A 15,653-nucleotide genomic window follows, 5' to 3' on the forward strand; every position below is an offset into this window, starting at 1 on the left:
GAGAGAGAGGGAAGCACAAAAGAGAGTGCCTTCAGAGTGACAGAGTGCCCAGCTCTTCCAGAGCCTCTGCATCCGCACCGACTCCTATTCGATCTATCGGCAAAACGCAATCCAGATCCAAACCTCTGATACAATCAGGAGGTCTTCAGCATCCAAGGTCCTTCAGGAGCTCTTCTTACCCTAAGAATCCTCTCAAATGCTGGTTCTACTACAGACCGTGCAAGTCCCCTGATTACCCGTAGTCCTTGTGGGTCCCTCGGTGCTGAACCACTCGCTGATTTGCTGCCAAGGGCACTGCCCTGTGGGGCCATCTCCTCTGCTTCCCCTTCTTAACAATTTCTGGTGGCCTGTGCCTGTCCTTTGCTCATGGCTGCTGCCCAGTACAGGCACTGCCACAGAATCCATCTCTCTTTTCTCTCTTTCTCTCTGTCTATCAAAATAGAGATGGATCGATAGACATGGAGATGTGTCTGGAGATAGAGATGGGGATGGGTAGAGAAAGATACATTTATCTCCTTTGAACACTTCTAGTCCAGCAGAGTTTCTCCAGCATTTCCACATTTTTACATTAATCACAGTGTCTGTAGATTTCTTGTTTCATTTGCTTTTTCTGTCGCACTGGAGGCTGGGGGATGACTTGAAGTTTATAAAATCAAGTCAAAATTATCCAAAGGGTAAAAGTGTCACACACTAGAAGATATGTGTTTAAGGTAAAGTTCAAGGTAAAGTGCAGGGCAGATTATTTTTTAATGCGGAGTTCTGGGTGTGAGAAATAGGCTGCCAGGAGTAGTGGTGGAAGCAGATTTTGCAGTAGTGTTTTAGATGTTTCTAAATAGAAACATGGACAGGAAAGGAATGGAGGGATACTTATCTAGTACAAGAGGCAGAGTTTTAGTTTAACTTTGACATCATGCTCAGCACAGACTAGTTAGCTGAAGGGCCTGTTCCTGTGCTGTACTCTTCAATGTTATGTTCTAAGTGAATTTTAGTAAGTAGCTGCATGCATGTAACAGCTGTGTCTTTGAATTCCTCTGCATCATCTCCCTCGTGAGGTCTTGAAGTAAAAAATGCTTGGTCAATGCCTGGGTGGTATGGTTAGCACAACACTGATAGAATGCCAACAACACGGGTTCAAATCCAGCACTGCCTCTAAGGAGTTTGTATGTTCTCCCGGTGTCTGCGTGGGTTTCCTTGAGTGCTCGGGTTTCCTCCCTCCCTGGCTTGTAGGTTTGTTGGATGTAGTTTGGCAGAAGGAATCGTGGCCTGAAAGGGCCTGTTACCATAGTTGTATGTCTAAATTCATTTTTTTTAATTTAAAAAATTGTCATTATAAAACTTTGTGGACATGCTGGTTTTTACTTACCATTAATTGTTCTCTGTTGTAACCCAATGGTTCATGTGACCAGAGAAGCAACTGAATCTTGTTTTCCCTGCATTCAATGGCTGGAGGGACATTCAAGCATTGCCCTGGGTGAGCAAGTCACCAGGACAAGCAGAATAGTGTGGGACCAAAGAAGGTCAATTGCTCAAGATGATGTATGGCTTCTTTCTCAATTAAGCCCATTCTCATCAATGAAATGGTTGGCCTTAATGAGAATATCCTTGAGCAGCCAAGGTGTTTAATGTAAATCATTTTTTCATCAAGAATTGCAATAGCAGGGCAGATTATTAAAGTACAAGCAAATTGTCTTTTTGTCCAGATTTTTTTTCCAGATCCATTGACAAGATGTATACATGACATCACATGTAACCCTGAGATTCTTTCTTCTGTGGATGAGGCAGAATTACCACTTACTGGTAGAGCAAAAAAACTGCACTCAGTAAGATGTACATCTAAGCAAATAAAGAAATGTAACAGTTTCTTTTTACACTACCAATAAATGGTAATTCTGCCTCGTCCACAGGAAATAGAATCTCCGGGAAAGCTGTATGTGATTTCATGTACTGTATGTGCACTGACAATAAATCTAAACTTTGAACTTTTGAGCTACAGTTCATGTTAATTTATTTTTATAGACGTGCAGCACGGTGTGATAGTACAGATTCTATCACCAATGTACAGATGGTAGTGTAGGATGACTCTGATTGGCTGAGAGCATAGCCACATCTACTGGCAGATCTTAAAGGGTTGCTCCTAGCCAGACCATGTCATTCTGGACTGGTCAACCTACATGTGATACGCTTCAGTCTACTAGTTAATAAAATCCTTGGTTTGGATCGGCAAGTCTTTGATTCTTTCGACGCGCTCTGCACACGGTACCAAGCCCTTCCAGCTCACGAACCTGTAACGTTCAAATGGATGGGGTAAGAATGGGGGGGGAAAAAAATCAGATGAGGGATTGTCTATTTGGCCATTTGAGTTTGCTCTTTTATTCATTAAAATTGATTTATTTTCAACAAGCAAACCTCTTTTCTGCTCTATCATTATACCATTCTATTATTTCCATGTGGGAAACATTGATCAACAGTCTAGAATGCACGCCCTGAGTGTTCGTATCAATCTTGGGAAGAGGCTTGCAAAATATAGTGGGAATCGATCAATTTTTTTCCTTGTTTTTTGGTGCCAGACATGCAAACAATGTGGTCCGCCCAATGGAGCTTATTTAAAACTGTGCATTCTACCATGAAGTGGGATTTCAGATGAGAAAATGCAAATTTCTACTTTCCCCAGCCATCTCCTTTTTTAACAGAAGTGCTCAATGCATTATAAAACGCCAAAGATTTACAAATCTTTCGGATGATGGGATCTCAAGTCCTTTCAGCTATCGCACTTCCTGACAAGACCGAGGTGGGCAAGGCTACTGGCCACCATTATGTCAACCTTCTATAGGAACTCTATCGAGAGTGTCCTGGGTGGCTGCGTCACAGGGTGGTAATGGATGCCGCAGAGAAATGAATGGATTAGTGGTTCAATCTACAGGACCATAAGAGTGGAAGAGAGGATTACTGGAGTCTCCTTCTTCCACCCCCCCTCCACCCCCCCAACTGATGTGATCTACTGGGACCATTGACTGAAGAGGATAAACAAAATCGTTGAGGACCCCTTCCACCCTGCACACAGCATCTTTCAGCTGCTCCTGTCAGGAAAGAGAAACAGGAGTAATGGAGCCAGCAGCACCAGGCTGAGGAGTAGCTTCTTCCCAAGGGCAGTGAATGTGCTAAAAGACCAAAGGAACTGCTCACACTAACCACCTGAGACTTTTTCATATTTACAAAACTTTATTTATTTGTATATGAATTATGCTTGTCCTGCATATGTACGTGAGTTGTATCTGGTTGAGTGTCTACGTGCTTTGCACCGAGGACCAGAGACCACCATTTTGTCAGGTTGTACTTGTACAATAAACCAGACTTGAGTTTCTCTATTTTGATCGTTAATGGGCTCCACTATTAGCTGAACAGATTCTCTCGAAATGATATGGCTCTTTCGTTCCAGTTTTCAGTTGGGTGAAGAGAAGACGTGGTGAATTTTCACCAACGCCCCTCTTTCTCATCCCACTCATACCACCATTTGGAGAGGGCTTGCTCTTCTCCTGATATACCGTGATGTTCAAAATCAATCACTTTCTGGATTGGTGAGCCAGGACTCTCTCTCCACTCTACAGCCAGTTTACCCTGTTGTCCTACCTGCAGCTATTAAAAAGTGGGGCTTTCTCTCCCCCCCCAGGGAAAAACTGAAACCAGCAACAAAGGGCTTAAAATGGGGGGTGGGGGGGATACTTTATTGTACAGAAATAGGCCATTGCATTATTAATATTAAAGCAGGCATCTTGTTTCTTAAGAAAGGCGTGAAACATGAAAGTCTGCAAATGCTGTGATTGCAGTAAAAACAGAGTAAATGTTGGAGGTTCTCCGCACATCTCGCTGCCTGCTTTTAGCTAATACTTTCAAGAAGGGCTCAGGCCTAAGACGTCGCTAATATATCTTAACTTCCAATGCATGCTGTGAGATCTGTTGAGTTCCTCTGGCATTTACTGTATGTTTTGATCTTGTTTCTTAATATTTATCCATATATTTCAGTGTATACGTTGACCGGCGGATAGGTCACCCCGCCCCCTCTTCTTTAGCCTCATTTTAATGCTTTTATGGTATATCTGGTGTGAAAGTCAACCCCCATTTTCAGGGTGTCTGGGCCTCCCAGCAATAATCCACATTTTTTTTTAAAACACCCCAATGGCCAATGTAACAAAGCCATAAATTACCGTAAGCAAGAAAAGAAAAACAGTTAAAAAGAAACCTTGGCCTACTGAGCAGGAACCTCAGCCTATCGGGCAGAAGTCGTGACATCATTCTCCCGGCAGAACCTCGGACCTATGTTGCAGGAGCGGCGACCTCTATCCCCCAGCGGGAGTGGGAACCTCCTGTAGTAGGGGGAGCCTCCTGCCGGGAGAACGAGGCTGCCACTCCTGCTCCAGAGAATGAGGTCGGGGTCCTCGAACTCTATGCAGCAACTGTAGAATGTCTGGGTGGGTTAAGACAGCACCCGGCAGATGGAAAGTGTTGGGGAATGGCGGCGGTGGGGAGGTGCTTCCAGGGTCAACTAATATGCTGAATTGGTGCTTATATGGTCAACTTAAATGTTGAATCACGGTCAAGCAGTTTTTGACCTGAGTTTAAGGTCTCAAAAGTATATCCAGCAGACAAGTCGACCCCCATTTTTTGGTGATTTTTGAGGGTTTTACAACTCGACATGCGTTGAAATAAGTGTTATTTATTGAATGTGTTGCGTGAGCAGGCAGAAGTTTCTTGCAAATTTAATTTTTTAAAATTTAAATTTGGACAAGCAGCAGGGTCATGCTGCCCGTGCTTCCCAATTGACCGACACTCCCGTTAACTTTCAGTCAGGGAAAGGAAACTGAGACCCCCCAGAGGGAACTGCGCAGGTACGGGAGAGAACGTACAAGCTCCTTGCGGACAGTGCGGGATTCGAAACCTGGTCCCGATCGCTGGCGCTGTAATAGCGTTGAGGTTCCCACAACACTACTAGAGCTGATCTCTTCTGACCGGTGTTAGAAGAATGTTGCAGAGAATCAACTGCAATAACTTGGAGCTTGTCTAACCTGCACCCATACAGAAACTCACAGCCTTCATCAACAAAGCCCCTTTATTGACAACGAAGATGGTCTTTGGCTGCTGCTGGATATATTTAAAGTGACTCTGAATTGGTTCTTTTTAGCTACTTCTCAAAGGGTGTGTCTCAGTGAAGGCAACTTGGCTTGCAAACAAGTTGGTCTTATTTACAAAGGAGTCATTTGTGCATCTTGTATATAGCGTTAGTGATGTTCTTGATCCAGGCTCATGATTGCAGATTCTGAAGAATATTTCACTAAGCATATATATTAAAAAAAAAATTCTGACAGGCTTCAAATCATGTAGGAGATGTGCTAAAGTAAACATTCCGTGCTGATGGATAAAAAATAGTGGCTAACTTTGAAAACTTCTTGCTCTTTCCTTTCTCTCTGTTGACATCTTTTCTTAAGAATTTCAGATACACAAGCCTCTGAGTGAATCTACTTCTCTCTCCACAATCCACTAAGGAGGTTGAAAGGGATCTTCCCTAAATCTAGAATATAACTGGAAAAGCTGAAATTACTCAGCAGTTGTTAATTTTTTTTGTTGTTGTTGCACGTTAACAGAATAGAATAATATAAAAAAATATGAAGATCAGACATGATCTTATTAGGGAATAGTTGTCCAATATTCAGATTTCAGGTGTATTATCAGAGTCCATACGCGACATCACATACAACCCTGAGATTCTTTCTGCGGGCGCGGCAGAATTGCCACTTATTGGTAGTGCACAACACCCGCATGTAAACGAACAAAATGTAAACAAACTGCACGATACGGATAGAATTCTTTTTTTTTTAAATCAATAAATTGCCAACGTAAGTGTCCTTAAATAATTCCCTGATTGAGTTTGTTGTTGAGGGGTCTGATGGGTGGAGGGGTAGCAGCTGCTCTTAAACCTAGTGGTGTGAGTCTTGTGGCACCTCTACCTCTTTCCTGATGGTAGCAGTGAGAACAGAACGTGTGCTGGGTGGGGTGGATCCCTCATGATTGCTGCTGCTCTCTGTCAGCAGCATTCCAGGAGAGATTCTCCGTGGTAGGGAAGGTTTTGCCTGTGATGTGCTGGGCTGTGCCCACTAGCTTTTGGAGGACTTTACACTCAGGGATATTGGTGTCCCTATACCAGACAGAGAGGCAGCCATTTAGGACACTTTCCACCACACATCTGTAGGAATTTTCCAGTGTTTCTGATGTCATCCCAAACCTCTGCAAACTCTTCTGGAAGTCGAGGCATCGACTTGCTTTCTTCACGACTCAATTAGTGTGTTGGGTGCAGGAAAGATCCTCCTGGAGAGTGACTGTCAAGAACTTAAATGTGCTCGCTCTCTCCACCTCTGATCCCCTAATGATCACTTGATGGTACACCTCTAGTTTTTGCTTCCTGCAGTCAACAATCAGCTCCTTGGTTTTGGTGACGCTGAGTGCAAGTTTGTTGTTGGTGCACCATTCAGCTAAGTTTTCAATCTGCCTCCTGTACGCTGACTCATCACCCCATTTTATACAACCCACCACCGTGATATCATAAGAAAATTTGTAGATGGTGTTATTGTCATACACAGCCTTTCACTCCACAGAGTTGAATATTGACAGGATTCTTGTTGTTTGCTTCATACCCCTTGATTTGTACTTTGCTTGCACTACCAATTTAATACCTGGGGTTTAAAATATGTTGGGAATCGCTCACTGCAAGATAGAGAACAAAATATTGCCTCCCATCGATAAACACTGGGGATTCTAGGGTCATATTTGGAAGAGTGGTTTAGTGAATTTGTAATCCTTCAATCAATACGAATTCATCTGTGTATAACTGTTGGCGAGACATTATTTTGCAGAAATTGCTTGTTCTATCTCCAACTTTGCAATGGGCACTGCACCATGATCTTCCATTGACGCTTGGCATTTTGAAAGACCTTGAACTTGCAAAAAGAACAAAGTAATCCCATCTCTTATCAGACCAGTATTTTTAATGAACAGCATTGGATAAGCGCTAGATTATCAATTGATTTCCACCGAGAAGAAGGGATACTGCATTATGTGGGAATTCATTAATGACTCTCAGGCATCTATTTGAAACTCTGGACTCATGCAGAACTCGAAGTTTGATTACATTCTACCATTTTTTTTAAAATAACTTTCTAATATAAATGTTATCGAGACAAAATTAAATCTCTAATCTTATTAGGCTGAAGGTCAATATTTTCCCAGCCACCAAATGATTAAATTATTTCTTGTCACATACCTGACGTCCAGTGGGGGAGCACACAGGCTGTTGGTGACTCAAAGCAAGGAGCCCATGCAGGCAGCAGGCTACGGGTGACTCACAGTCAAAAGACTCATGCCAGGCAGCTGGAGACTGGCAGATGTCGGAACCAGGAAGTGAGAGGGTGCCGAGAGTGGGAAAAGATCCTGAGGGACCTCGAGTGGCAGAATACAGGAGACCGGCTTTGGTTTGGCTGAAGGTGCACCAGGCATTGGAACCAGGATGCTAGAGGGTGCCAAGGGTGTGAAGAGATCCTGAAGGACCTCGGTCACTGAAGGCTTCTTGACCTTGCCCAGGTTTGGATCTGGAGCTTGGGTTACTGATAGTATGGACTAGTCTGTGTGGCTGTGGGAGCACTAGAGCTGAATTAATGGACACTCAGTGACTCTGAAGGGGCTCTCTTTGGCTTCTTTCCCTGACTGTAAGGGGCGCTGGGCAATTTCAGCTGATGGCCTATCTTTATCTGCCTTACGGCAGGCTAAATACAGTTTTGTGTAATATTACATCTATTTTTGTTACATGACAATAAAAATAATCTTGAATCTTGAACACAAGGTACAAGAAAAAATGTAGATGGTTGAATCTGAAACCAAGGAAAAGCTGGAGTGACTCAGTGAGTGGGGGAAAATATGTGGCCAGCATTTCGAGCCAAAACTCTTCATCTAACTTTCTTCAGTCCTGATCAAGTGCCGACCAGTTTTATTTCCTTACGCTGATGCTACTCAACCTGCTGAGTTCCCCCAGCTTGTGCTTGGCTGGAATGGGAGGGGGGGGGGTGAAAGAAAGTTTTTTTTGTGCTATCCAGGCAACTCAGCCCATACAACGTGCAACAGGAAGTGCGAGAATAAAACAGAAGATACTTTTATTTTAAGATTTAAAAAGTGAACTGTGTAGTGTTAAACAGAAAAGTGCAATTAAATTGTGCAAAACATCGTCTTTTACTCGTGACAGGTCTGTCAATAACAAAATGAAAGAAACTCCTTGAATCCAGAGGTTCATGTCGCCTATCGGCTACTGATTTATAGGGGAGCTCAAAGCCACACACACCCGCGTGGAGACTTGGGAGCACACCACAATGCCACCTTCCTCAAGATGAGATTAACAGCAGAGATTAATATTTCACGTTAACACAGCAATTTGTATTCGTATTTTCTGCAATTCTGCTGTCATCATTTCACAAAGCATATCTCTCTGGAACTGTTTGTACACGTCACAGGAATTAACCAGCAAATATTGGGAGAATTTAACTTGCGATGTAGTAGTAAAACACCGATGTCTGCAGGCACTGTGATTTGAAGTAAAAACACAATGCTGGAGAAACTCAGCAGGCCCAACAGTGTACTTTATACAGCAAAGATAAAGGTAAACAATGAATGTTTTGGTCTTGAGCCTTTCACCAAGGTATGAGCAAAATGTCAGCAGGCACGCAAACAAAATGTGGGATGAGTGGAGGGGCAGGGAGAGGAGCACAGCCCCACAGGCTTGCCTACATTTTGCTCATATCTTGATGAAGGGCTCGAGCCCGAAACAGTGGTTACAGATCTTTATCTTTGTTCTAAAAAGTAAATTGTTTGACTTGCTGAGTTTCTTCAGCATGTACATTTACCTTTTACTTGAAGTCTAGCTCTATATTTTAACCCTCCCCTTACCCTAGATGTGCGGCAGGGTGGGCAACGAGATTGCAGGAGGGTAGTTGACCCTGAAAGAGGAGATTCAGAATTGTGCCTTTTTGAAGACCTTTCTACCCACTTGCTCACTTACCTCCAATGGCTGGTGCATGGATTGTGCCTTTAAGGGCCAATTTTCCACACACACACACACACACACACACACACACACACACACACACACACACACACACACACACACACACACACACACACACACACACACAATTATTTAATCCAGGAGTCAATATAATGCTGCTTCAATCTCTTAGCGATCTCTTGATTTGGTGCTGGCATTTGTGTTTTTCTTTTAATGAGGGAAAAAATGAGTCAAATCATACTGATTTGCTTCTCTATCTTTATACCAAAGAAAAACAGTAGTTCGAAAAGCAATTGGAAGTACTGATGATCAAATGGTCCATTCAACACGATGGCTGTATCTTGGCTTGTACAAGAGCCCATCGCTGACAGAGTGCTGCTCCTAGGTTGAATGACATACAATGCAACTTCTTTTTCTCAGTTCAGTTGGCCAGGCCAAAATCAGATTGGCCAGTCCTCAAGGGAGATGATTCAGGCCAGGAAGGTTTGTAACTACTGAGCATTGCATTCTGGTGAATTGGTAAGTCAATTTAATTTTGTGTGGAGAGGAATTTGAATGTAGAAAATCAGAATATTGGAGTTCTTGGATTTTAACATGTTCCCTGAGCTTTTGACCCCAGCTTTCGTCAGTCAGCTGGCACAATACATATTGGGATCACTCTAGTATCACTGGGCTTGCTGTACCCAAGATATTCTCTTTGTCCTATCCATAGCCCCTTCTATTGTCTCTGCAATAGAATGAGGGGTGACTTAAATAGAGGTATAGATGATCACCTCAGATAGGGTGGGGAGCCAGCAGCTTTTTCCTGGGGAAACCAGAGGACATCTGTTTAAGGTGAATGGAGGAAGGTTTAGAAGAGATGGGTTTTTTTTAACTCTAAGAGTGGTGCATGCCTGAAATACAATGTCAAAGGCTGTAGTGGAGGCTGAGATATAAGGAACATTCAAAAGACTGTTAGAGAGGCAGGGAAGGGTATAATTGTGGAATAGGTCAGTGCGACATTGTGGGCTGAATGGCCTGTACTGGGCTGTAATGCTCGTTATTCTACATGCAGCCAATTGCAAACGTTGGCCAGCACAGAAACACACACAATAAAAGGCTGCCTCAATGTGCCAGTTATCCAGATTCAGTCATGACCCCTCTGGTGCTTATGTGGAGTTGATACGTTCTCCATGTGACTGCACCTGTTTCTCTGAGTGATCTGGTGTCCACCCACATCTCAACGGCATGTGAGGTGATAGGTTAATTGGTGAAATCATCTTGGTGTGTAGACTAGGTAGAATCTGGCAGAAATTGAGTGGAATAAAATAGGGTGTTGGCGTGTAATTTCTGCCCAATAGTCGGTGGGGACTATAAAGAAAAGGCCTCAGCTAAATGGGCAGGAAGCGATTACCGCATCAGCAACCCCTGTATGAGTTGGCGCTGTCTAAAGGGAGTTTGTACGTTCTTTCATGACCTGCTCTGGTTTCCTCCCATCCTCCAAACATTTGGGGTAAGCAGGTAAATTGGGTGTAATTTGGCGGCATAGGTTTCAATGGACTTCTAGCAAGTTAAACATTTTTTTAAAAAATAAATTAATGTTCAATTTAAAAAGAGTTAAATGAAATGGTAATTCATTCTGCTTGCTGATTTCAAATTTGAGAATGATGGCCAAACCAACATTTATTGCTCACCATAGGCAATGGGTGAATAGATCCTCATCAAATCTTACAACACAGGGCAGGAGATGAATTGCTGTTTCATTGGTTCCACACTTGAGAGTTAACCCTCCTGTGAAGCAGAGGAAGGTCTGCAGGGTGTACAGCTGCTGAGTGAATTATCCACAGAGTCCGCTCTGACCAGGAATGTCAGGGTCACCGAGAAATGTACTGAAGGTCAGTAATCAGTCAAGTTCAAATCTTTTAATTTGATTTAGATATACAGCACAGCAACAGGCCCATGAGCTCATGCTGCCCAAATACACCAATCAACCTACAACACCCCTCCCCCCCCATTAATTTTGAAGGGTGGGAGGAAATCGGAGGAAACCCTCGCACTCAGGGGCAGAATACACCCTCAGAACCGACAGCGTCAGGTTCTAACCCAGGTCACTGGCACTGTAATGGCGTCGCCCTAACCACTACACTAACTGCGTTGCCCTGTTGTCATTTAATACCTACCAGAATAAGAAGAGCTCTGCGAGCAATTTTAACAGGTTATCTCTAACATACAGACATGTTAAGAGCACAGAGTAACAATGAAAAGAAAGATCAAGTTGCCCCAGAATAGTGTAGCATGAGAACGGAGCCTGATGGCTGTGGTGATGGAACTGTCTTTCACCCTGTTGGTGAATGCTTTCACACTCTTGACCCATCTCCCCGATGGAAGGAGAGGGTGTCCAGGTGCAATGGGTCCTTCAGTGTATAGGTGAATTTTCCTTGGCAGTGGGAGGTGTTGAAGGAGAGGAGGTAGACTCGTGTTGTGTTCTGAGCTGCATTCATCACCTTCTGCAGGTTCTTCAAGTTCAAGTTTATTATCATCTGAATGTACATATACAACCCGACAAAATAGTGTTTCTCTGGACCATGATGCACACAAATGCACACACAAAACACAAGGATGTATATATACAATTTGAAATAAATGGGCAGCACGGTTGGTACAGAGGTTAGTGCAATGCTTTGCCAGCAATCAGGACTGGGGTATGAATCCCACATGGTCTGTAGGAGGTTTGTATGTTCTTCCCAAGTCTGCACGGGCTTTTCCGAGGCTCCGGTTTACTGCCACCGTTCAAAACGTTCCGGGGTGTAGGTTAATTAGATGTAAGTTGGGCCTGCACAGACTTGTGAGCTGATTACTGTGCTGAATGTCTAAATTTAAAATAAATATTTTGGCCTGATTTACTCGGTAACAGGATACTTGTTGGGTACTACAAGGACAAAGACTAAGGGGAACGATAGGCTTTATTGTACATAAGAATTGAGCTGGCCCGGATCCAAGCTAGGGAAGTGCAGGGAAGGGAGAGATGGCTCGACCTTTATGGGCTGGGTCGCAGGGGAGGAGTCCAGGGGTGAGTGTCATCAGGGGGTGGGCCAGCCCGAGCCTTTACCAGCCAATAAGTATATACAACCCATACCATTACAATACTGTTCATCAATCTCACAGCCTGTGAGAAAGAAACTATTTCCAAGCCTGGTAATCCTGATTTTGATGCTTCCACTCCTGCTTGATGGTACTAGATCAAACATACTGTGTGCTGGATGAAAAGGGTGCTCTATAGTTCTTTAAGCCCCATTTAAGCAACACTCCAGGTAAATGTTGTCAGTGGATGAAAGGAAGACCCCAGTGACCTACCTGGATTTTTTTTTTTAATGATCCTCTGTATTGACCTCCAGTGACCATACTGAACTATGATGAGCCAGTGAGGACACTCAAATTGTTCTCCTATAAGATGTTGCAAAGATGGGGGCTGGTTGCCTTGTCCTCCTCAACCCCCTTAGGATGTGTAAGCACTTCTGCACCTTCCTGTCCAATGAGGAGGTGATGTTGGTCCAGGATACCATCATAGCACCTCTAAAATCTCTGATGTCTACCAATAAGAAAGGGGGGGGGGAAGGAAGGGCATGTGGAAGAGAATATGATTGCTGGGCTTCAATGAAAATAAGGAGATGTAATGAGTCTGGGTCATGCTGACGGGTGCTGGCATGCCCTCTTTATGTGTTGCAGTAAGACGGAAGCGGGCAGCCGATGCATGGAAACTCTGTCACCTGCATCTTCTCCATCCTGATTCTCAATCGCAGCACTGTATCTTCATTTTCACTGGATCCGAGTCCCGGACCACTTCCCTTCAACAGCACTGGGTGGACGTTCACTGAATGGACTGGAGCTCTAGAACATAGAAATCTACTGCACAGTAAGGGCCCTTCGACCCACAGTGTTGTGCTGACCTAGTAACCTACTCTAAAAGCTGCCTAGAATTTCCCTACTGCCTAATCCTCAGCTCTGTCCACTTAGTTAATTGCCTCTTAAAGAGATGCTATTGTACCAGCCTTCACCATTATTGCTGGCAGAGCATTTCCATGTACCCACTGCTCTGGGTGTGGAAAAACTAGCCTTTTATGTTAAAGATTCAGCTCATCGCTTCCTTCTTGAGTGCAATTAGAGATGGGCAATAAATGCTGGCCCAAGAACAAACCTCCTGAAAATATGTTTTGGGGAAAAAAATCTATGCCTTTATTTGAGAGTGGTGTGTTGGCGGTGGGGTGGGGGGGGGGGGGGGAGGAGAGGAAATCATCTGTTTATAAATCTCTTGTTCCTCCGAAAATAGATTTGATTGAGAAGTGGGAAGCAGTGAGCTACAACCCAGTAATTCAATCAGTGTGTTGATTGTGTCATAAATTATTGAATTACCTCTTTACACTCTCAACCATTTCTTTGTTGTTTATCATGAATGTATTTTTTATAACATGGTAATTTCAGTGAACTTGCAGCGAGTGCCACTGTCATAATAATCTATTTTCCCATCTCAAAATGAGAATCTGCAGAATGATGCAGGTTAACGTGTAGTATAACTAGTGATTGTCGCAAAGATCCAGCTTAGTAATGGGCCTTGCATCATTTTATGGTGCTGAGTCCTGGGGTTCAGTCTTTATTTTCTTCATTATTCCTTCTATGTCTCCCTTTAATTTTAAATTTAGATATTCAGCACGGTCACAGGCCCTTTTGGCCCACGAGTCTGTGCCACCCAATTTACACCCGATTAACCTACAACCCCCGATACGTTTTGAATGGGGGGAAAACCCAGGCAGACACGGGGAAAACGTGCGAACTCCATACAGACAGCGTGGGATTCGAACCCTGGCCCTGATCGCTGATGCTGTTAAGGTGTTTTGCTAAACGCCACGCTAACCCTGTCGTCCTTTCTCCTCTGTCTCGCTTGTTCTTAAATGCTGTGGTGGGGAATCTCTTCAAACAAATTAGGATCAAGTCGGGATTATTGAATCACAGCAGAACATTCACATGTAGGTGATGACATCCATCTGATATTCCACGGGAGTGGACTTGCATGGGGCTTAAATATTTGAGACCAAATTTTTTTTAAAAATACTGCCCTGTCTGCAGTGGCCATCCCAAGTAACCAATTGCACACCATTTCCTCTTCCCATTCCCACACCAACCTGTCCTTGTTTGGTCTTTTCTACTGATAGAAAGAGGCCCAACATGAACAAGAGGAAAAACATCATGCTTAGCCTATCTGAAGTGCAATGATATGAACATTACATTTTACAATTTCAGGTCACATTTCCTCTCTCTCTTCAGAGCTACTTCTGTTCTTCCTTCTTTCCCTTCCCATTTTTGCCCCATTACCTGCCCGCCCACCATCCATTCTCATCCACCCACCCTTGCTCCCACCCTTTTCGCTCATTGCACCATTATTGTCACTTCTTCCTAACCTTTCACTATTTGAAGCCTTTGTCCCCACTTATTCCCCCCTCTCCGCCACTCTATGACTCATCTTCTACTTCCCCCACTCTTCCTCCTTTTGTCTGGGAATACGTGCCAATCAATTGACCTTGGCCCTTGCCTGGTCCCTCGATCCCCTGCTGGCACCTGTCCTCGTTATACTGACAATCTCCCTCTGTCTTGATGAAGGTTCCTGGCCTAAAACATAGGAAACAAAATCACTAATTCCACCCTTTTAAGGTCATGCCCTTTAAGAAAGTAAAGGGATTTGTTTGTCAACAGATTTAAAGTTATAACTACCACATTGACAGTTTTTCATCCAGGTCTATTTCGTAGCTACAACCTCAAATGCTCAATAAATTTGTCAAACAAGAATTTTCTCTCATAAAAATCATTGTTGAATTTCCCCACTCCTATTTGCCCCCCCCCAATTCCTTTATCGCCTCCAGTATTTTCCCTCATTTGGCTAACTACTCCAGAGTTGCCAGTTTTTCTTTAATTGTGGGATTACATATGCCAACTTCCACTCCATGGAATTTAGGAAGAAGACAATCCATGTCAAACCACAGAGATGCTGGAGGAACTTAGCTGGTCTTGCAGCATCCATAGGATGTGGAGATGTATTATTGATGTTTCAGTTTTGTCCCCTTCCTCAAGTTATGAATAAAAAAAGAAGAGACCCATATCTGTATGGAAGTAAATCACAGAAATCTGTGGACTCTGTGGTTGAAGCAAAGACACAAAATGCTGGAGAAGGTCAGCTGGTCAAAGAGTGTCCTTCACATAGCAAAGGTAAAGATACAGAACACACACAAAATAAGAGCCCTCCATCAAAGTATGAGAAAATGCCAGGAGGCATCTGAATAAAATGCCTGTATGGAAGGCTAGGGAGAATGGGCAGAGGAAGGACAAAACTAGATATGGTAAGAGGACAGGAGAGAGGAACAGTGATGTGTCCTCCATCTCCATAGACATAGCTATCAAATTCTTGATGCAGAGACTACGGGCTTCTTGCCTTTCACCTCCATTTCTGCAGTGTTTTAATGCCAATGTTAATTTCTTTCTGCTTCTCACTCACTCGCTCTAGATCAGTGGTTTTCAACCTTTTTTTCGC

At 43.6% G+C, this 15,653-nt stretch overlaps 1 protein-coding gene and 1 long non-coding RNA gene across 2 annotated transcripts in view; both read left to right on the top strand.

Annotated features, from left to right (window-relative positions):
• LOC138738562 (neural cell adhesion molecule 2-like) overlaps positions 1 to 15,653 on the top strand; it is a 1,138,397-nt gene that overhangs the window by 131,970 nt on the left and 990,774 nt on the right. The window lies entirely within an intron of this gene.
• Positions 9,521 to 13,272, top strand: LOC138739797 (uncharacterized). The gene is made up of 3 exons (XR_011342427.1): positions 9,521 to 9,616; positions 10,776 to 10,971; positions 12,803 to 13,272. It is a non-coding gene; the product is annotated as an uncharacterized lncRNA (long non-coding RNA).

Source organism: Narcine bancroftii, chromosome 7, assembly GCF_036971445.1.
Source record: "Narcine bancroftii isolate sNarBan1 chromosome 7, sNarBan1.hap1, whole genome shotgun sequence".
In the NCBI taxonomy this organism is placed as follows: Eukaryota; Metazoa; Chordata; class Chondrichthyes; order Torpediniformes; family Narcinidae; genus Narcine; species Narcine bancroftii.